The 22,254-nt window shown below is 44.9% G+C and overlaps 1 pseudogene; it reads right to left on the bottom strand.

The window, feature by feature from the left end:
- Positions 1-1,726: 1,726 nt before the first annotated feature.
- Positions 1,727-2,638, bottom strand: LOC117705696 (exportin-5 pseudogene; annotated as a pseudogene).
- Between the last annotated feature and the right edge of the window lie 19,616 nt (positions 2,639-22,254).

Here is a 22,254-nt window from a genome sequence, read left to right as displayed (position 1 = left end):
CTGAGTTATTTAGGACTTAGAAGGCTGCAGCAGGCACTTCAGAGTTGTCTCTGTAAAGCAGTGGGAGGCATGAAGATGGGACACAAGCATTCTCAACCTGTGGGTCACAACCCCTTTGAGGGTTGAACGGCCCTTTCACAGGGGTCGCCTAAGACCATAGGGAAACACAGATATTGACATTGTAATTTATTATGGTAGCAAAATCACAATTATGAAGTAGCAATGAAAATAATTTTATGGTTGGGAGTCACATGAGTGTATTGAAGGGTTGCAGCATTAGGAAGGTTGAAAGTCAGAGGACCAAGGAATGTCAGGCTTCTAGCATTGTCACAATGGTCTGCCAATATAGGGGTACAAAACCACCATTTGTCATGATTAGAAGTTCCATGTGTCAGGAACTCGGACTTGCTAGGGTGGGGCAGCAGAGGCTTGTCTTGGCTCCCCAGGGTCTTGTGGTACCTTAGTGGCTGCTTCTGGGCTCCCCTGGGGCTGTCTGCTTCTGTTTTTACATGCAGTGCTGGCAGGTAGCTGAGTCTTTGGCTACCTAGAACACACCGTCTGGAGTTTGCCAGGCACTCTAGTTCCTCAGAGCATGGTGGATGCGCTCTATGGGTAAGCCAGTCAAGGTGGCAAGACTATAAAGCATTTCCTCAGACAGTCCTTGAAGTCTGACAGCAGCTTCTCTGCAGATCCTCTCATCAGAGCAATCACAAGGTCTTGTCTGAGTGCGAGTGCAGAGAATGTAGAGACTGCTCCTCAATGGAGGAACAGTGGTGTCAGAGACACTGAGAGCAGTTTTGCAAAATATGGTCTGCTGCAAAGAAGGGTGTGGGGAAAGCTAGCTGCTGCAAAAGAGCAAATATTTATCAGAATTTGCTGTGTGGTAGACTCCGAAAGAGGGGACACAGTAATGAGTAAAGCCAGAGATAATTCAAACTTCCTAGAGCTGATAGCTGGAGGAGCAGACACTGACCTGCAGTGTAGACTACTGTGCTAGGTCCTTGAGAGGAACTTGGGGCTGTGAGTCTGTAGACTCTTGATTTTATAGTCAGAGAGTGGAGAATGTTATCTGAGTTGAGAAGAAAGGGATGTAGAAGCAGAGTAAGCAGCATCATGGGAAGAAGATGGGCTCTTCACGCCCAGGTTCCAATGCAGGATGGGACCTTACCGAATGACTGTAGTCCTGGGTGGACAGAAGTGTGACTTCAGGGCTCAGTGGCTCTATTCCATCATTAGCCAGATTCCTTCTTTCTCCAGTGTTTGTAACATCTGGATGACCATATTTTCCTGCAAAAAGCCATAGCTTTGCACCAAACAAATGAAGCCCCTCTTTCTGGTTCCAGCCACAGACAGGGGTTCACAGGACAATAGAAGTTAGCAGCTGATATGGGAGTCACTCTGTAGCAATCTGGAAGTTAGTCTTTGGATCCAAGCAGCATATCTACCCCATTGCTTCTCCTTGCTGGACTCAGGAGGAATTGAAGAAAACAATGACATCCTCATCACTATGGAAATCAAATGGGGGAATATTTATAGCTAGGAAAGTCTTAGAAGGACAAAGTCCATCTTGACCAAGTTGGTCATAGAAACATGAAGATATTTTGGTATTATTGCTCATAGCAATGGGTCAGGAGATAGAAACTGACTTAGGTGGGTTGCAAGAGTGAGAAAAGATTCCAAGTACTTTCCAAAGCCCAGCACGAGCCCAGCTGATTGCCTAGTACACTTAGCACCTGGCTAGGTCTCTGCAGCTGCCTCCAGTGGTCTGTGAAGCAAGAAGAGGGCAGTGCTTAGCAAACATCTCCATAATGATCGTCCAAGGTTTCTGGTTGTACAACTTGCCTTTTCTGTTGACAGCAATGACAGGGACTCAACCGTTCCCAACTGCAGTTCTTGTTCATTCAAAAGCAGCCACAGTATTTGGGAGCCTACGGTTTTCAACAGCAATGTGTTTCAGTGAGGTAGCCAGCGTTGGGGTGCTTATAAAACAGTTTTCTTGAGTCCCTCACTCCTGAGAAGCATCGGTCTTCATTTGCTGGTACCTGGTTACCTTTCCCCGGAAGTGTCCTGGTTAGAGAACTGAAGATTCTTTCCATGTTCTGAGATAATGTTTGCTGCAAATCCCTTCCTCGGTGAGAAAGGAGTGTCTGAAAGGTCACCACAACCTCTGTCAGGCTTCAAAAGAAGAGCATACCAATTCTGTCTGTGTTTCCTCTTGCCTGGAGAGAGTGTCCAACTTCACCATCGTGTCAGGCCAGTGCTGTGACCACCCTCGTTTGATCATCATTAGCATAGTTGGACACAGAATGTCTTTAATGTGGTTCTCTTCCCAAATACTCAGTGTTCCATTTGTGATCAGTTTCATAACACTGGCCTTCAGAGGGACCTCTCACAGAGACATGCTGATCCACCAAAACCTGGCAACATGCTCCAGGATCCGAAGGGCAAAATGACCATGGCAGTTCATGTTTTCTCAGCCAACCTCAAGCCACACAGGACATGGATGGGCACCTTTCTTTAAACTCTTTATAAAACTCGAGTGCTTCCTGCTGGTGGTGCTGGGTGGAACTTGGTTCCATCATGGCTTTTCCTGCTTCCCCAGTTTCTCACTCAGTGTGTTCATTTGCACCAACTCCATGATGGTGCTAGGAATACCACTCTCAGCCCAGAGCACAAGGCATGCATGGATTTCTTAGCAGGATCACACAATGATGATCCCTGGCCATGCCAGGCTGGTAATCCTTCAGCATATTTTACAGGGATATCTTTCAAGCCAGAATAGCAGTATGTATTTATTTCACACATAGACAAGGTTCTTTTGCTTAGGATGAAATCAGACCATTTGAAGACAGAACTGATGGTCATCTCCTGAAGAGAGAGATAAAGATAGTGGAAAGAGGAGCTTTCTGGAACTGTCATTGGCTGAGAGCTAGAAAGACTGGAGCTGCCCAGCTAGTAGGAGGGGTAGGATGCCTTTCCTACTCAACAGATCAGAATCCAAAGTACCCTGGAGAACGTGGAGGGCTCTGATGTATTGTGAGGGGTCTGAAGCCAGAGGGATGATGCCCAGAGGGAAAACTAGAAAGCAACTCTAATCAGACTATTGGTTTGATCGAGCCTAACGATTCTGTTTCCGCATAAGCACAGGTTCTGAGTCTAGAGTATTGGGACTTTAATCTTTAGCAGTTTGGGGTAAAGATACAATTCAATCCACTGTCGCATAAAGGAACAACTACTTCAAGACACATAAGCATTCCTGACATGAGGCTAGGGGATGTGACCCCGAAAGATGACAGTGGTAGGCAAACATCCTAGCTGGGCAGAGCAACAAAGACAGGAAGACATGGGGAAGATTCCAGACCCAGGAGAAAGAATAGACACTCTTGGGACTCCTACTAGTTTGCAAACAGCACATTAGATTTTATATGAATCCCTTATCTGTTAGATGGTGTATGAACAATTCCACACTGTCTCGTCCCAATCTTATAGAGAAAACATGAGTTAGGAAGTAGCTGTCACAAAGTGAGACTGCAGTGTGGCTCCATGGTAGGGATGAAAGAATCTAGACCAGTACCCCATGTCTAGTGGTTCACCTAAAGCAATGGACTCACAGGTAGAAGAATGTTCGGAGGATCAGACATGCTTTTAGCTGTGCCCAATACTATTACAAAATGATGGGACCCTACTCCACCACGAACATGACCAACAGAGAGAGATATTTGAGAAAGGTCTTGAGATGGCCTTTGAATCTCCAGGGAAAGAAGCTGAGTCTACGGGGTTATAGTTCATTGTTGAACTTGCCTTCTCCCTCAGAATCCTTATGTCATGAAAAGCCTTTCTTTCATGAGAAAAGTATCTATCTGTTTCATATATGGCCACAAGGAAACTGTGACCTTAAGGGAATTGGAAATACCAGAAAGTCCTGACTCAGTTGCTTCTGTGCTTTGTCCAGTATCCATCCCCATCTGTTGCCCCCAAAGACCTTATGAATACTAGATGAAATGAATGCACCATTCAAGTGCCTCCTGGATGTGGTGCTATGTGGTCTTTCTACCTCAGGTTTTAGATGTGAAACATTCCCCCAATCCTTATGTATTGAAAGCTTGTTCCCCAATGCAGTGCTCAGAAGTGGGGATTCTGGGAACTGACTGATCATGTGGGCATTGACTTGATAAATTAATCCATCAATGAATTCATAATTGAATGGCATTATTGCAAGGTGGTGGGAACTAGGAGGCAGGGCCTAGATGGAGGACAAAACATCACTGGATGTGATGGTTGGTCTTGTCTGTCAGCTTGATGGGGCTGAGAATCACCTAGGAAAAACATCCTTGGGCAAGTTTGTTTCTGAGACCCTTCGGGAGAGGAGAGGTTTAATCCCCATAGGAAAAAAATCACTTTGAATGTGGGTAGTATTTTCCATCAGTTGGAGACTCAGACTTAATAAGAAGGGAAAGGGGAAGAAGCCAGCTGATCACCAGCATTCATCTCTTTTGCTTCCTGACTGAGGACCCATTATTAGCTGCCACATGGCTCACTTAGCACAACCAGACCTGCGCCTCCCCTGCCGTGATGAGTGTGTACCTTCGGCTGTGAGCCAAAGCTCACTTCCTTCCTTAAGTTGCCTTTGTTGGGCATTCTAGAACTAAAATAAGAAAAGTAATTCAGACACTGGGTGCACCTTAAAGGATGTCCCTTGTCCCTGGCACCTCATCTTTGTGTCATCTCCTGAAGGACAAGAAGGAAGAAGATCCAGGCATGGTGGTGGACACCAACAGGCCAGTTTTCCTCTGCTCTACACTGTTCTGGTATCTCAAGTCTTGCCTCCAGCTCACCAATATGGAACTGGGTGACCATAGACCAAAAACATCAAATATGTGGAGAGAGAGAGAGAGAGAGAGAGAGAGAGAGAGAGAGAGAGAGAGAGAGAAGAGAAGGAGGAAGCTATGTTTCTCTAGATTGTTGGTCTTTGGTATTTCTGTCACCACAATGAAAAACTACACATAACACAAATACTATGCTGCTTCAGCTTGTGTCCTCTCTCTTACTGTGTGTCCTTGGTTGTGTCAGATTTGCCCCTCAGTTTTCTCATGTAGACATTGACATAATACTTACCTCACAGAGTTGAGGTGTTGTTGACTGAGGCCACAGACATGTGTGTTAATATTAGAGTACTGTATATATAAAAATTATTGAATCAGATCAGTACATTTAGGACTCTAGAGTTAAGTAAGACAGTAGCTATCACTCTTTCTCTCCCAGATGGAACCTTCTGGATCAGTGGTTCTCAATGTTCCTAATGCTGAGACCCTCAATACAGTTTCCCATGTTGTGATAACCCAACTATAAAATTATTTTTGTTGCTACTTCTGTAATTTTGCTACTGTTGTGAATCATAATGTAAATATCTGTGTTTTACAATGAATGATCTTAGGCAACTCCTGTGAAAAGGCCACTGACCCCCAAAGGGGTTGAGACCCACAGGTTGAGAATCACTGCTCTAGACTGGTTGAGAAGCTATGGTCTACAAGCGAAACGTTCCCAACTTTCTGTTTGTATAGTATGTGAAGGAAAGGGTGATTTTTACATTTTTATGTTTTAAAATTACTATTTTAAATTTGTATTTATGTATGTGTGTGCGTGTGTATGAGAGAGAGAGAAAGGAGGGGGGAATAGGAGAGGGAGAGGGACAAATACACACACACACACATACATACACACACACACACACACACACACATACACACACACACACACACACATACACACACACACACACACACACACACACACATACACATACACACACACACACACGAAGATTTAACTGAAGTCACAGGTTGTGAGCTGCCTGACATGGGTGCTGGGAACCAAACTGCAGGTCCTCTGCAAGAGCAGTAAGTACTCTTAATCACTGAACCAGCCCCAACTTTTACATTTAAACCACTGACAAGAAGAATAGTATTTAATGGCACATGGAAATAATATGAAAATTCAAATTTTCATGGCCATAAATATAGAGTGGTTTTTACAATGCAGTCATGCACACTGGTTGATGCCTGTAGTGACTTCTGCCCTGGTCCTTTACTGTATGTGGTTCCTGTTTACCACACCAGCATAACAAAACCAGTCGATCAGAACTTCCAGTGAACCCCAGTCCTGTGGCATCACATAGGTAGTGTCCGTGGCTCTCGAATCTCTGGGCCTGTGATAACTTCCTGCAGACCTGGCTTCTATAAGTACATCAGCCAGATCTGTTCTTGCTTAGGCAGTGCTGACAAAAAACCCTTGAGAGAGAGTGCCCTTGTGCCCAAGGCAAAGAGAAGGGCCCACCCCCTTAGGATAGCTGCAGCTGTCTGAGTCCAGAGCTACAAATCCCACCCTGCTTGCTGCACTGGAGCTATTGAAGTTGCCCGTGTGTCAGCTGGCAGAGGGCTTTGCCTGCTGACAGGTCTCCCATTTAAATATAATCACCTTTTTATATCCTCAGAGCCCGCTGAATGCCTCTCCCCACCCAGAGCTTTCCCGATGATTGAAAAGAGCTAATCCAACAAATGGCATTATCTCCTCTGAATGGACCCCGTTTATCACCTGGACAAGCCCAGAAACTTCAACCCCAAGCTTCTCTTTGTTGTAGCAACAGGTGCTCAGGAAGGGAGTGCGGGTGGGCGGGGAAGGATGTGCTTAGCACCGGAATGGGGCAAGAAGAAGGAGGCTGTGGAATGCTCTTTAGGGGAGACCTTTAGAAGGGAAGTCAGCTTCACTTTGCCAGAATGGGCAGAAGCAGAGTCCCGGCAGCCCTTGGAGTGACAGGTGTCAGTCACAGTGATCTTGCAGTGTTCTGGAAAGTATTTCATGGTTGAACTGAGTGATCTAGAAAAGTATCTTTTTCTAAAATATACCAAGGGGAAAGATTTGAAGGATTGATTTTTTTTCTTGTTTGCAAATTCTTTATGTGAAAATCACTATGGCTTAAGCCAGTTTAGTGACTAGAAAAGAAAAAAAAATAAAAAGAAAAGAAGGAGGACTAGCCAGACATGGTAGTGTACACCTGTAATCCCAGCACTTGGTTGGTAGGGGCATGAGGATCAGGGGTTTAAAACCAGCCTTGGCTATTCGAGGTCTTGTCTCAAAAGCAAACCCACAAAACTCCAGAAATTAAAAAAAAAAAATAAAAGGAATGAAATAGGAAGAAAGGAAGATGGAAGGTCTAAAGACAGGAAAAATAAATGCATGAAGGAATTCCTATATCTCATCATCATCATCATCACTATCACCATCATCATCATCATCATTATCATCATCATCATCACTTTGGTGAGGGAATTGAACCCAGGACTTAGTGAATGTTAAGCAAATGTTCTGCCTTGTTGCATGTGGTTCCGCATGACTTTCTAATTGCTTTATTTGCAATGTCTTTTCCCCCCATGAATTGTGTTGCTTTTGGTGAAAAGGACCCAGGTTATAGTAGCGTGATTACTCACGAGTAGCAGAGTGTCTGTCATAAAACTGCTCAGGCTCAAGGGGAATTATTAGTTCCATTAACCAGACTGCGAGCAGAGTAGTGCGCCTTCAGGGACAAGTGGGGACACAGAGGAAACAAAGGCCAGGAGTCACTGATCTTTATGTTATTTCTATGTATACATGTGCTGGCCTTTCTGAAATCTTTATTTCAGGGAAGACCTGCCCTTTTCTCCTGGGGTCGAATTCAGGAAGTCTCAAGGGAGCACTGGCCTTCCTTGGCTTGCATGCTCATCTTGTAGTCTGGGAAACAAAACTTAAGAGCTGGTAGCTTTTCGTAGAATACAACTGGCATTGTGTTGGAAGAAGATGTCCCTGGAGGATGGAGGGTGCATTTCTAGAAGTAGGTGGAGGTGTCTCAGGCAGACAGAATAAGAGACACCCATCTAAGGCTCTTTGAGCAGCCTTCCTCTCATCTTGATTCTGAGCTGAGTAGAGACACACAAGGATAGTGTGAACCATTTTCCTTCTAGGCTACCGTCTTCTATTCCTTGTTCATCCTTTCCCAGAATTCCTTCCCTCCTACATCCCCTGTAGATCAAGAACCTTCTTTTTGTTATTCACAGACAAATGCCACCTGAATCTTAGCCTTTTTTCCTTTTCTTTTCTAGAAAGTTGTATGCATGAATATACAAGGCCCAATGTTTGATCACTGAGTTGGGCTGCTTTCCACCACTGTGACAAAATACCCAAGAACAATTATCTTAAAAGGAAGAAAGGTTTATTTTGGCTCAAATTTTCAGAGATTTTAGTTTATGAGTTGTTTGACCCCCATTAGTTTTGGGCTTGGGGCCAGTAGCACCCCAAGGAATTTAAGACTCAAAGAGAGGCAGAGGAGAAGGGGCTGGCATACCAAGATCACCTTAAAGAACTTTCAATGGCCTTACTTCTCTCCTCTAAGTCCACCTCCTAAAGATTATTCCACAGCCCCTGAAACCCCACAGGCTCCCTATGTCTGTGTTAAAAGCTTGGAGGCATTCTAGAGACTTAAAAGAAGATTTTGAAAATCTTGAACTCAGCAAAAGAACCAGGTACTGTCTGCCCACACTTGTCCCTGTCAACAAGCTTGAGTCTGTTCTGTGTCTTATAAGGGGATCTGAAAATTTCAAATAACTGATGAGAAAAACAAAAACAAAAAGCAAAAGCAAAAACAAGACAAATCACACAGCACGCAAATAAACAAATATACATACATGTGAATGAGATGGGAATAGGAAGAGAAATATGAGAGGGAGGTGGTCTATAGGGAACAAAGGAGGGTATGGAATATATGTGTCATGAAACAGAAGCATGGGGTTAGCAGCAAAGCAGGGAATGAGAGAGAAGATGAATGAGAAAATGTAATGATATATATGTATAAACATATCACAACGAAACCCACTTCTTTGTTAAAGCGAAAGTTATTTTTTAATGATTGTTTTAAAAAGCAGGGCATACTCCAGGCTGATCTTGAATGTGTAATCTTCCTACTCTCACCTCTTGAGTGTGTTGGGTTATAGGCATTTACCTCGTGTCCCCTCAGTGATGTGTATGTACTATATAGCCTCTTCCCCAACACTGAATGACGGTGCCCGTTACATTGGTACCAGCTGGCCAGGCTGCTGCTGCAGCAGAGTGTAGGGATAAGGGGAGGATGTGGCAAGGCTCTGCAGATGCTCTGGGTTTCTCTCCCAAGACCTGTTCTCATGCCCAGAGCAGTCTCATGGCTCAGCCCATGGGGCCATGGGGCCATGGGGCTCTGATTCCAGCCCCATGTCTTAGCCTTCAGGACTTCCCAGCTCTGGTCTCTTGGGGTTTGTGTGTATGTAGCCTGGGAGTATAGAGCCGGGCAAGGGCTGGGGGAAGGAGAGTTGAGTGGAGTGGGTGGTAATATTTTCCAGCGCTTTCTCTAAAGTGTCTGCCTTCCCTTAATGGACACGGAAGTGAGCCAGCCGCTGACTATGCTGGCTGCAAGATTGGCTACCGCTTACATCATCGGAGAAGCCAGACTGGGGACAGGATAGGGGGGAGGTGGGGAAGAAACTGAGTAGGGATTAATCCATCCCTGAGGGAATTGGTGGACAAAGGCAGTGGTGATCAGGTAACCCTTTTCCCAAGCACATATCTTGGGGAGGTGGAGGAGAGCCAGGGAGTGACATTAGTACACGCATGGGGTACTTCTTACTTGCTTCACCATTTGCCAACGTCTGAGGTTCATTGCATGCCACTCTATGCAGCTCTATTCTGTTAGCTCGGGTTGAGACTATATCATGAAGTATATCTTGAGTGACACCGAGAGGCCTAACATTAGCGGCTCTCTTGCCATGTGAGAGTTTATTGCAGATTAGGTTCTACATGAGAAACCATCTCCATGGTTGGAGATGTGTGACAGTATTCCTTTGTCACTACCCAGTAGTCTAAAGAACAGTATCAAGGATGACTGGGTTAAGAGGACATCTCTGATCTCAGCTGGGTGGGCTTATGTGTTTATGGCTAGACGATGATAGCCTGGCTCCATTTCCTTATTCTACTCCATGTATGCTCACTCCTCTTACCACAGGAGAACTTGGGTGTGTCCGTGAGGCAGTGTAGGGTTTCTAGAAGGTAGAAGACTTTGGAGCACACTCTACTGCTCAAGAAAATTACAAAGCAGCCTGGATTCAGGAGATGGGAGAAGATGTGTGTGTGTGTGTGTGTGTGTGTGTGTGTGTGTGTGTGTGTACACCTGTGGAGGATAGATATTGACATTTTTTTTTGAAACAAGGTCTCACACTACTTAAAACTCAATTATTTACCTAGCATGGCTGGCCAGGAAGCCCCAGAGACCTTCCTGCTTCATCTTCCACTGAACCTTCCTGATCCTGACTTTTGATCATACTCAGGTCCTTGTGTTAATGGGGGAAGCACTTTGTGGGATGAACCATTTCAGTTGCTCCACAACTGTTTGTTGTCAGTGCTGTTGTCTTCATCAGGAGGCAAAAATCCCAGCAAAACAAAACTAAAACAATAGAAATCCTTTCCAGCTGGCCTGACCCAGCTTTTTCCCAAGTCATAGCTTTCTCTCTCTCTCTTTTCCTCTTGAGCTCCTTCCCTAGTTCTCTCTTTCTCACTGTGATGTCTGAGGGATATGGATCTATGACAGTCAAGAAAAGAAGCATAAGTAGCTTTCCCCATTATTCCATTGCTAATGAGAGAAAAAAACCCTCAATCTATTCCTCTTACTTTGTGGTGGGCCCCACAGACTGTGTCATCCTTCAACTCTGTAATCCTTGCACAGTAGAACTTGCTCAATACTGGGTGCAGAGTCAATACATTACTGCAAGCATTGTACCTAAATATAAGAAGAAACTGTAGTTTCCAAGGGGTTCTATTCTGTGTCGTCTTGGTGAGGCAGCATAAAGCTCAGAGGATAGACCCTGGACCATGATGGATGTCTTAAAAGGACCACTCCGTTCTGACTCTGTATCTCAGAACTAAGTTACTGGGCAGAGTTTCAAGGGAAGCTTGGATTCAAACACATTGAAGCCACTGTCCTTCGTGTTCCATCCTGGGTGTTGTTTCACTTTCTCGGAAACTCGCAGAGAAGTAGGTGGAGTGAGGGAAACTTAGAAAAAGAGAAAATCATGACAAATAAGCCAAGGGAAAATAAATAAACAACTAGTCTATCAAATTATCCTAAATGATCTAATTACAAAGCAGAGAAGAAAATGAGAAGGGTAGGGAGATGGAAGATATAGACACCATGCAACTAGAGAGGTCAAAGGGATGAACTTTTATTAACAGAGAAAGACAAGCTTACCTTTCCCTCTGCTCAACAAATTGTGTGTGTGTGTATGTGTGTGTGTGTGTGGTTTTTTTTTTCCTTTCAGAAAATCTGAGAGGGAGAGCGATGGCCAATGGCTCCTGCACCTACAGATGTTTCACCAGCCTCTGTTGTCTGGTTCTTCTGATTTGTTTGTTTGATTGCTTTTTTTTGAGACATGGTTTCTCTTTGGAGTCCTGGCCATTTTGGAACTTGCTGTGTAGACCAGGCTGGCCTCAAACCTGCTGAATGCTTGGATTAAGGGCATATATCACCATGTCTGGCATGTCTGATTTGTCTGTATCTGCCTTGTAAGGACATCAATGGCGCCAGCTGCTGAACCCAGAATGCCAAGATACATAACCTAATTTCATTTAGTCATTGGCCAAGTTCTTCTGGAGCTGAGAGGTGCTCAACTGACCGCTGAAGGAGCTCTTTCTCTGTCCCCTGAGTCAGATGTCCTGGTGAGCAGAGACAGTCTCTGAAATGTGTGGAGAATCCAGGCTTTGCAGTGGCTTGTGTATGCAGATTGTGTGGATGTATGTGTGTGCACACTTACTGTGTGTCTACAGGGAACACTGTGCCATGAACTTGGCTGTACTTCCTCCATGCAGGAGATGGGATCTTGGCCTTGGCAGCGAGTGGGCGTACGTGTGGACTGTAGGCTCAGAATCTGGGCTCAAGCATCTGAAGGCCTGTCACCTGCAAGGCTCATTATAGAAGGGACCAGGTGCTTGGAGTGTGCCCAAAGACATACTGACTGCGCTGTCATGAGTTTGAAAAATATTCCTGTGAGAGATATAAATAAAGACTCGGAGCCTCAAGCCAGGGTTTTAGAAAGCCATCCTTAAATGCACGGTGATTTACAGTGCCTGCTGTCCCTTCCCATGGGTGACTCAGCTCTCTAGCCCAGTAAGCCTAGCCTGATCCAGTAACCTTCAGGCTTGGCTAAAAGGGTAGAGCTGATGCTGTTCTCAAAGACCCTAATGATCCCACCATCCAGTTACCATGTGAGGCTTTGCCAATTTTTTGCTTCTGTTCCCTGGCTGAGACACGGATGAACAGGTCCTGTACCAAGACACAGGACATAGACATTCCTAATTGGTTGACCCTTGGAAGTCTGTTATAAGCATTCAGGATCACGAAGGATTCTCCCACCGTCAGAACGGAGTGGCTCAAATCCCATTCCCTTTAATCTCCAATGTTCTGCATCGATAGCACTCAATCTTGGGAATGGAAATCCCAGGATAAAGTCCTGCTATAAGAATGTACCCCTCCCCCAGATGCTTGCGCCAATAGGAAAGGTAGAAATGAAAATAATTTTCACTTTGGCTTAAGAGATCTGGAGAGATGGCCTAGTGGTTAAAAGTACTAGCTGTTCTTCCAAAGAATTCAGGTTTGATTCTCAGCAGATTACAACACTGTATAACTACAGTTCGAGGGTATCTGACACTCTTTTGGCCTCCGTGGGTACTGGGCATGTATGTGAATCACAGACATACAAGCAGACAAAAATAACCATCTGCATAGAATAAATAATTAAAAAAAAGCACCCATGTCTAGTGCATCAAATGGCTGAATAGAGGATCAGATAGCAATAGGCTTAAACCTGGCGGTAAAGGTATCGTGGGAGGCGGTGAGCTGGCCATAGAGCTAGATATTAGATTCTCTCAGCTCCACCCTCCACACCCGTGCTTGCTTTCTTTCTCCATGTCTTTACCAGGTTCTCAGGCCAACACTGTCTGAAGAGACAGATGAAGGTTCAGAGGGTGCATGGAATGGCCCAATGGACCGTTTTCATTTGTATCTTTTCTTCTTTAAGACTTCCAGGAGTGTGCAGGGTGCTGATGTTGCCGGAATGTCTTTTAGCCACATGCCTTACCCCAGCTTGGAGCTCATCGGTGGTTTTATGCCCATACACCTGGCTGTCCAAGCATAAGGAAAAAAAAAAACCTGTCACCCAGAGTTGTCTTAAAAATAGTGTAGCTCTTTGGTTAAACGGCTAAACAGCCCTGAATCAAGCTTTCTTTGCTCTAGCTTGTGATTTGCGCAGCTGACCTGCTTTTCATACAGGGCTTTAAATCTAAGAGGAATACAATGATTGGAACAATTCCTTAAATTGGTAATGAAGTGTTGTCATTCACCATGCATCTATTAAGCCTGTGTGTGTGTGCATATACATGTGTTACTATAAATGTGTATCCTCAAAAGTCTTTAACTGCAATAATTCTTTATGATGCTGCCACCTAAATTCTGGGTACATGTTGTCATATGCTGATACTAATATTCACTCCTACATACACACATACACATATATATATATAACATACACACACACACACATATAACATACACACACACACACACACACACACACATACAGTCATGCATGCATGCATACATGCACACATGCCCTACTTGTACTCCAAACCCACAGAAACCAACTTTATAAATGACAGGAAGCAGAATGTCTTGGTCACTGTCTACCTCAAGCCATGGCATCTCTGCCTGCTCTGGCCTGGCTTTGGTGGATTCTAAGAACTTCCTCTATACACTTATCCAGGCTTGGGAAGTTTCTAATTCTCTGTTGCTTCCTTCTGATCTTTATAGTCCCAGGAGACTGAGGTATCTTTCATCTTACGTTCTAAAACACTCTTAACGAACCACATAATTTTTTGAGTGATCAAAATAAGATAGACTATAATGTCTTCACAGGTGTGGACTGATGGTATCTGTAGAAGAGTTAGATGCTGAGACCTCTGCAGGTTTTGGGAGGAAACTGACCAGTAGAGATGAAAAGGTTTGCAAGTTTGCAGAGGTATGAAGTAGCCAGGTTGTCATTTCTCACCTCTAGCTGATATAACTGCTACATAAGAGGTACAGACAAAACCCCACAAGGCTGTCAGGCAGGACCAAAGCCCTGAGGGTGGTGCTGAGGCTGGGGACAAGCCGATCTTTCTGTGTATCCATTGCTGACTACTACACTCACTCAGCTTCCAGCAGTCTCTTCTTTTTTGCAATCTACGCACTGCATTGGAATCCATAGACCCAGCCGGTTTGGCTTAATGTCATCTGCTCTCCAAGTTTGCAGCTACCAGGTAGAAGAATCCCAGATCCACTAGCCCCTCGTATGTTTCCAAAGATTTGGGAAGGTTGTTTGATAGAAGTCCAATCTTGGGGTCTGTTTTCCCTTCCAGATTGAGAGAGGTCCCTTTTGTCTGGCTGCAAAGTTAATCTCGGGCACCCCACACTGTGCACACTTATCCTATCACACACATAACCCCCCCCTCACACAATGTTATTGCTGAACATTAAAGATACAGGATACTGCCTAGGGTGCCACAGGCTCTCCTATAGCCCAGAAGACACAAAGCTTCCATCCTGCTGGTTAGAGCTGGAAGGAAGACAAGTACACACGAGTATTCTGTTGCTCAAACAAAAAGGACTGTGTGCATGCACATGGAAGACCGATGGCCTCTGGCCAACGAGACATAATTGTGACCTGACAGACTTGTAAGATGGCCTGCTCACGTGTATCCCAGCCTAGGCCAAGGTCACAGTGCACATGACAAGCCTGGGAAAGGAAAGTCTGGCATAAAGAAAATTTAAATTAGTGGGGAAACGAGAGAGAGAGAGAGAGAGAGAGAGAGAGAGAGAGAGAGAGAGAGAGAGAAAGAAAGAGAGAGAGTCAGTCAGATATAGAGAGATATTTCTATTTCTCTAACACTCACTCCCCCAACTTCCCTGAGTCAGAAGAGCCCACAGCATGGGACAGCCCGGGACAGCTGCCTCTGCACTGCCCATGCCCTGTAACCAGAGCTGGTGCTTGCAGAAGCTTCCTGACAGCTGTGGAGATAAGGGCAGGGCTTTAGCCTCTAAAGATTGGATGACCTACGTTGGCGCCCATCTGGGGTGGGGGTGGGGCAACTAAGCCCATAAATTTCTCAAGCCAGTGGATGGGAGTGGGAAAAAAATGAAGCCAGGTGCCAGCTCCTGTTCATGGCAGCAGATTTGGGGAGCTCTCTGTTAAACCTGCATGTGTTCCCACTGATCTTCCATTCTGAGTGAGATCCTTTACAAAGGAAAGAGAGGTTCTGTGTGTTTCCTTAGACTATTTCTTCTCACCATTTACCTCTGTCATCACAGAAACCAGAAAAACAAAACAAAACAAAACAAAACAACAACAACAACAACAACAAAACACACATCAAGGCTCTGAGTCAGGCAGGGGTCTAGATCCTGTGGTCAACCCACCTTTCGGCTCCCAGGACATCTCACCTTACTCTTGCCCCAGGTCCTCCCTCCATGTCTTTTTTCCCACCTGAGTTTCCTCAGCCCCAGAAGACAAGGCCAGGATGTGTGTGTACATTCACACACACACACACACACACACACACACACACACACACACACACACACACACATCTATCTATCTATCTATCTATCTATCTATCTATCTATCTATCTATCTATCTATCTATCTTTATCACCCACTGTACATCCCAAGAGACCAGGATACAATTCTTGCTGCCTGGCTAATGGTTCTTCCAGACAGGCTCAACCTTCAGGTTCTTCCACAAGCTAAAACACACTGTGTGGGGACCCCACTCTGAATCTCAAATTCTGGTCTTTCATTCAAGTGTCTCTCTCTTCCTCTTCCTCCTCCTCTCTTCTTCTCCTTCCTTCCTTCCTTCCTTCCTTCCTTCCTTCCTTCCTTCCTTCCTTCCTTCCTTTCTCCCTCCCTCCCTCCCTCCCTCCCTCCCTCCCTCCCTCCCTCCCTCCCTCCTTCCCTCCCTCCCTCCCTCCTTCCCTTCAGGTACTGTGAACTTGGGGCCCCAAAGACGTTAAGCAAGCACTTAACTGAGTACCACTGAGCTGGATTTTCAGCCATCTTTTTCTTTAGAAAAGAATAAATTGAGATAAGATATCCTCACAATCTTGCCAAGCCACCAAGTAGGAGAGGTAAGTTCCCAGGCTGAATTCCAACTCCTCTATTGTCCATGTGGCTTTGAACTTGCTATCCTTCTGCATTAGGTACGGAGTGGAGAGTAGGTTTGCACCACCAGGCCTGACTACTCTGTTTCTTCTTTCCTATTACTTTGCATCTGATGGCTGCCTCTGCCTGTGCCCTGGCCCCTGGACTTGGGTGTGGAGATACATCGTGTCCTGGTTTGCAGTGTTCACACCTCGCATGAGATTTGCACGAGGTTAGACGATTACTTCTTGGTCTCCTGTTCCCTGCCTCCTTGGCAAAGAGGAAGGGAGACTTACCTCATACTGGTGTCCATCCTTGTATACTTAGGCTACGTGCCAAACAACTAAGACTGTCCCTGCCTGTCTCCTTTCTAATAGCATGGCAGCCTTTACAGGGATGGAGGCATGTCATGGAACTTGGCTGAGTTTGCTCAGCAGCTGCCCCAGACAGACCACAGAGCATGGGAACAACAAAACCGGAGGCATTGACAGCTCGAGATCTGAGTTCAAGACCATGCGTGGCTACTGAGTGGTTGTGAGATCCCAGGCAGCCTCCTTATCACTTAAAATAGGAATGACAAAAGAGTCAAGCATGTGTCTTGAGGTGGATATTAGCATCATGACAGGGAGGAAAATAAATGGCACATTGTCTTGTAGGTGATTCATGGTGAGTATTAGCAAAGAGAGGAAAGGAAAAAGGGAGACCTCAAAGAACTTCCTGGACCTCCACTTTTGCAAGTTCTGAAAATGGACATTAATGAGGCAGAGGGGTTCTGGAGTTTGGGTTCTGGACCCACATCTGTATCTCTATTTTTCGGTTTCCTGGTGATGAGGATTCACTTCCTTTTTCGTCCCCTTGATCAGGGTCTCAGGGAGCGCCTATTCTAGTGCCCAACACAGATCCGTTTTCAGAGATGTTGGCTTGCGCTTCATGTGAGTCCTCCTGCTGTTCCCCTCCTTCAGGTCTTCTCCTGCTGTTCTCTAGTCTCAGCTAACTTCCTACCCCAGCCCCAGCTTTCTAATCTTCCTCAGTACCTATCACATGGGAGGCCTTCGCCAGGTCTCTCCTGTACTTATAACACTGTCCATTAAAAGTCACTTCTAGGATTGTCACTTTCCCAGAGGGCTCTGAATAGGTCACTGAACCCTTCTAGGGTCCCATCCTCCTCTGTAAGAAATACCTCTGGCTTGTTGGAATGTGGTAAGGGAAGTATTTATCCCTTACTGTATACAGGGACAGCAGGACTGTCATTTTTACTCCTTAAAATAGGTCCCTTCTCTGTTCCGGGGAGCAATCACTTGCCATTCCATCTCTCACCCTGCTTCTCCCTCAAGTCAAGGGTGGCTTTAGGGACAGCATCCCTACTCTCCCAAGCTCCCATTTCCTCACTACCACCAAAGTCATGCCTGCCACCCTCTGCCCTACCTGTTCAGATCTATGCTTTATTAAATGTGGGAGAAGCTATGCAGATTTCTAAACTTCACACAGTCCTGCTAGCACACACCTCATGTTGTGTGTTGAGGCTTTTGTGTGTTCCTGTTGGGGCTTTTCAACTAGGAGCTCTGTTGAGTGTTTGCCTTCCAGTTGACTTTTGGGTGTGTACATGTATGTGTGCATGCATTTGTGTATGCTTAGGAGCACATACATGTGTGTGTGCGTGTGTGTGTGTGTGTGTGTGTGTGTGTGTGTGTGTGAAGGTCAGAGGAAGCCTTGGGTATCCTTTCTCAGGCACTGTCTACCTTAAAAATTGATTTTGAGAAAGGATTTCTCAGTAGTCTTGAGCTTACCAAATAGGGTAGCTGAGTGAACAGCAAGTCCTAGGGATATGACTGTAATCTCTGCTGGGACAGCAAGCACATGCCACCATAACTGGCTTTTAAAAATATGGGCTCCTGGGGTTTGAACTCATGTTTGTCCTTTCAAGGCAAGTACTTTATCAAGTGAGCTATCACTCTAGCCACTCTAGCCAGACTTGAAATACAAAACAACCCCTTCATGCTATATACTAACTAAAGGGCTATATACTATATACCATGCTATATACTAACTGGAGGGCTGCCGGTAATTAAATGTAGCTGCTTATTTAGAGTTTTTGCCAGTGTAGCACACTGTTCACAGTACAAGCCCCTGCTTCTTTCTCCTATGTTTGTTGTGTTTTCTTTCCCATCGTCGTCCTGGTGTTGAAGCAACGCATACTTGATAAAGTTGCAGACAGCCTGACTATTTCTGCTGTAAGTTGTACTTTCTTCAGATGCCTCTCCCAGGTCAGAGGAGAGCTCTGTTTTCTAAGTGTTCTGTTTCCATGATGAGGCATTTGCCATCTGAGAGGCTACCACCATCTGGTTTGCATGTTCTTTAGCTGAGTCATTCTTGTTCTCTTTCCTTCATGGATTTGTCATTCATCCCTGGTTTCTATCAGGTGCATCCTCCTGCTATTGGCTGGATGGTGACTGTGGTGGGTGTAAGCAGGCTTGCAAGGTGGCAGGGTCTGGCACTAGGCAGCCAATAGTATGGTCGTGGCTGTAAAAATCAATCTCTGGGAACCCTGGTCTACCAGATGGCTGTCTCTTAGCAGAAGTTTGCTGGGGATTGTAGCCAAGAAGTAGTTAGTGGATAATATTCTTTAGGCATTTACTGCATTCATCAACTTATAACTTTGACCCTGGGGCTGGGAAAGCAACAAGAGATCTCCTTAGGAGTGGCTCTCAAATGTGAGTATGCAGAAAACCACCAAGATTTAAAAGAAAGTCAACTGACAGTTCTCCCCATCCATATAGATTCTGATCCAGTAAGTCAGGGGAGAGGCCCAGAAACTGTCCTTTAACAACTCGGGCAGGGAACCCCAACCATAATTGTGAACACTTAAGAATATCTCTTGTTCATCCTATTAGTGTTTCCATTACCAGAGGCTGGTCCCACTACCACAATTAACCACAACTCTTCTGCCTGGGTTCTAGGAGTTTTTCATGGCTGATGGTGGGGCCAGTGATGCTGGGTTGGGTAGACCTGGCTGTTGTTCCTCATTCATGTCACAGAACTTGAAAGAAAGAAGATCTCTGATCAAACCCAGACCCGATGCTGCTGAACCATTCCTCATAGTTACACAGTCTCTCTGTCTCTCTCTCTCTCTCTCTCTCTCTCTCTCTCTCTCTCTCTCTCTCTCTCTCACACACACACACACACACACACACACACACATACACACAGTCACACTTAGCTTAAGTAATGTCTGCTGTTTGTCCTAGCAGGTGTTCTGGTTTTCCTTATCATCCATACCAGGCAACAAGAAATGCTCTTGCTCAATGGCGAGACTCAGGGCTGCTTAGGAGACATAACCCATGGCCTCCACAGCAGGCTTCTGCATCCTCAGCTGGCCTCTGCATCCTCAGGTTCATACTTACTTTGCATCCCCTTTATAACTCTCAGCTAGTCTACATATTGAGACTGTCTCTATTTAAAAAAAAAAAAAACTGGTGTCTAACACTCTTTATTCATAAGGAGTCATCAACTTTCCCCTGTAAAAGAACCTATGTAGATCAGAGAATTGGTGGCCATAAGTGTGATGAAAGGTCTTGACCCTCAAAAGAATGATCCCAGGAAGCCACTCTCTGCTGTACTTGTCCCTGCCTGAGCTCACAGTTTTGCTTGGCTTCCTTCTGGCTTTATAGCTGCTGGGGCAATAGGAATTCCAAGTCTATAATCCTAGAAGTACTGGTTATACATACAGATTTCAAGGTCCCAGGAGGATCACCGAGCATGGGAAAAAAAATCTCCACTTTAACAAGCATGGTAGAGGAGCTGTCTGTGGCCCCGGGGGCCTCCTTTTGGAAACAACCACTAGAACTGCTGGGAAAGGAGGAGTGAGTGACTCCAGCCATGGGTGGATCATAGCATGGGCTCCATGATCCCAGGCCAGCCATGACAATTGCTGACCCAACAACTTCAAGTTGCTTGGCTTCAACCAGGAACAAACTGCTGCTGCATATGGTCCAGCTGGCACTCTCCTGGGCTGACCCTCCAGGTCAGGTCAGTTACACCAGGCTACAGCCCAGTGGGGTTCCACTGAGACCACATGCTGAGTGAGCAGTTGAGAATCATAAGGTCTCTAATGGGCTCTGTTCTTCTCACTGGACTCTACTCAAATGGTTGGTTTTCCTTTTGTTGTTTCTATCTCTGCCTGTCCTGCCCCCCCTTTTTTATTTATATTTCAGATGTCATCCCCTTTCCCCATTTTCCCCCCCTCTCCAGAAACCCCCTATCCCACCCCCTCCTCATTTTTTCTTTTATACCATTTTAATTACAGGCAAGCATGAAGGTCAGTTCTAGGTTGAGGAACTAGCAATATAATAGATGCAAACAAGCAAGGAATATGCAAGGTGGTGATGGGGAGAGGGGAATAGAAGTAAGCTGAAGAAATGTCTTGCAGTCCTGTATGTGTTTGGAACACACACACACACACACACACACACACACACACACACACACCTTTGATTCAAGTGGAGCCAACGGGACAGGAATGCTTAACGATTTGTACAGGAAAGCCTTGTCCAACACAGACCTATGCACTTAACCTTCTCCTATGCTCAGGAGCACACTCATACCATAGGAGTTCATTGTTTTATTTTCATACATTGCTATGCACATCTGCCCATAAACACATCTTACATGTGTTCTTAAACACATACCTCCTGGCCCACTCATATTCCTACATATACACACATACCACATGCACATCCAAACATATATATTCATTTTCTTTTTTTGTTTTTATTGTTTAGATCAAATTTTAAATTTGAATGTAATATAATCATATTTTTCCTCTCCTTCAAGCCCTTCTAGGTCCTCTCCCCTTTTCTATCCACCCAACTTTTACTTCTTTCTCAAAAACAAAAACCCAAGACAACAACAAACCACCCAAACCAAGAAAACAAAATAAAACTGAACAAGAAAAAAACAAAACAAAAGAGAACCCATAAAACTGTAACCAATTAAAAGCTCATAAAAAACTGTGGAGTCCATTGTTATGTCAGTCAACTACTCCTGAACATGAGAAGCCTGCCCTGGAGTGGTTGGTATACCCAGTGTCATTCTATTGGAGAAGACTGATTTTCTCTCTCCCAGTAAGTATAAGTGACAGTCCAAGTGTTAATTTTTACTCTAGTGACTAGATTTTTACTCATTTATTTAAAAATATAACAAAATAAATATACTAAGATAAAACAAAAACTATCACAACAAAGTTGAACAAGACAAACTAATAGAAAGAAAAGAGTCAAAGAGAAGCTACAAGAATCAGAAATTCCATAAAACATATATGCTCATTTTTATATACTCATGCACACACATATATATTTATAGTCTTACACACTTATGTACACAAATTCACACTTACACACACTTAGGCATTTCCATACCCTCAATGTACATAACACCATCAATACACATAACACACACTCACACACTCACACCATTTTCTCACAAACCTATTCCTGAAGATCTTATATCTACACATGCGCACCCTCTCACACACTGGTGCTCATGTAAACACAATCACATACTCTCAAACACTCTCAGAGAGACGCTCATATCCTTGGGCCTCACATATACTCGCTCACCTATGCCTATACCACAGTTGAAGGAAAGAGGGGTTTGTTGGTGGTAGCAGGGGTGGCAGCGACTGAGGAGAGATGGGTGGGAAGAATTCAATGATCAACTATACTTATTCACTCTGTGAGTCTCTTGGGGAAGTGCCAGGAGACATCAGACTTGATATGGTGTCATTTGACTGAGAGCCCATGAATGAAACCAAGCTCTTTCCAAAGCTGAAGACCACAAAGGCTGGGTGTGGTTGACAGGAGAAGGCAAGTTTGGTGAATCCTGCTTGGAACATGGCAAGAACAACACCCCAGAGGGTGCCAGATGCCCTGGAACTAGAGTTATAAGTGGCTGTGCGCTCCCATGTATGTTCTGGGAACAG

The sequence above is a fragment of the Arvicanthis niloticus genome, chromosome 3 (genome assembly GCF_011762505.2).
Source record: "Arvicanthis niloticus isolate mArvNil1 chromosome 3, mArvNil1.pat.X, whole genome shotgun sequence".
Taxonomy (NCBI): Eukaryota; Metazoa; Chordata; class Mammalia; order Rodentia; family Muridae; genus Arvicanthis; species Arvicanthis niloticus.
The sequence above is the reverse complement of the archived record's forward strand: the minus strand, read 5'-3'. Positions and strand labels throughout refer to the sequence as shown.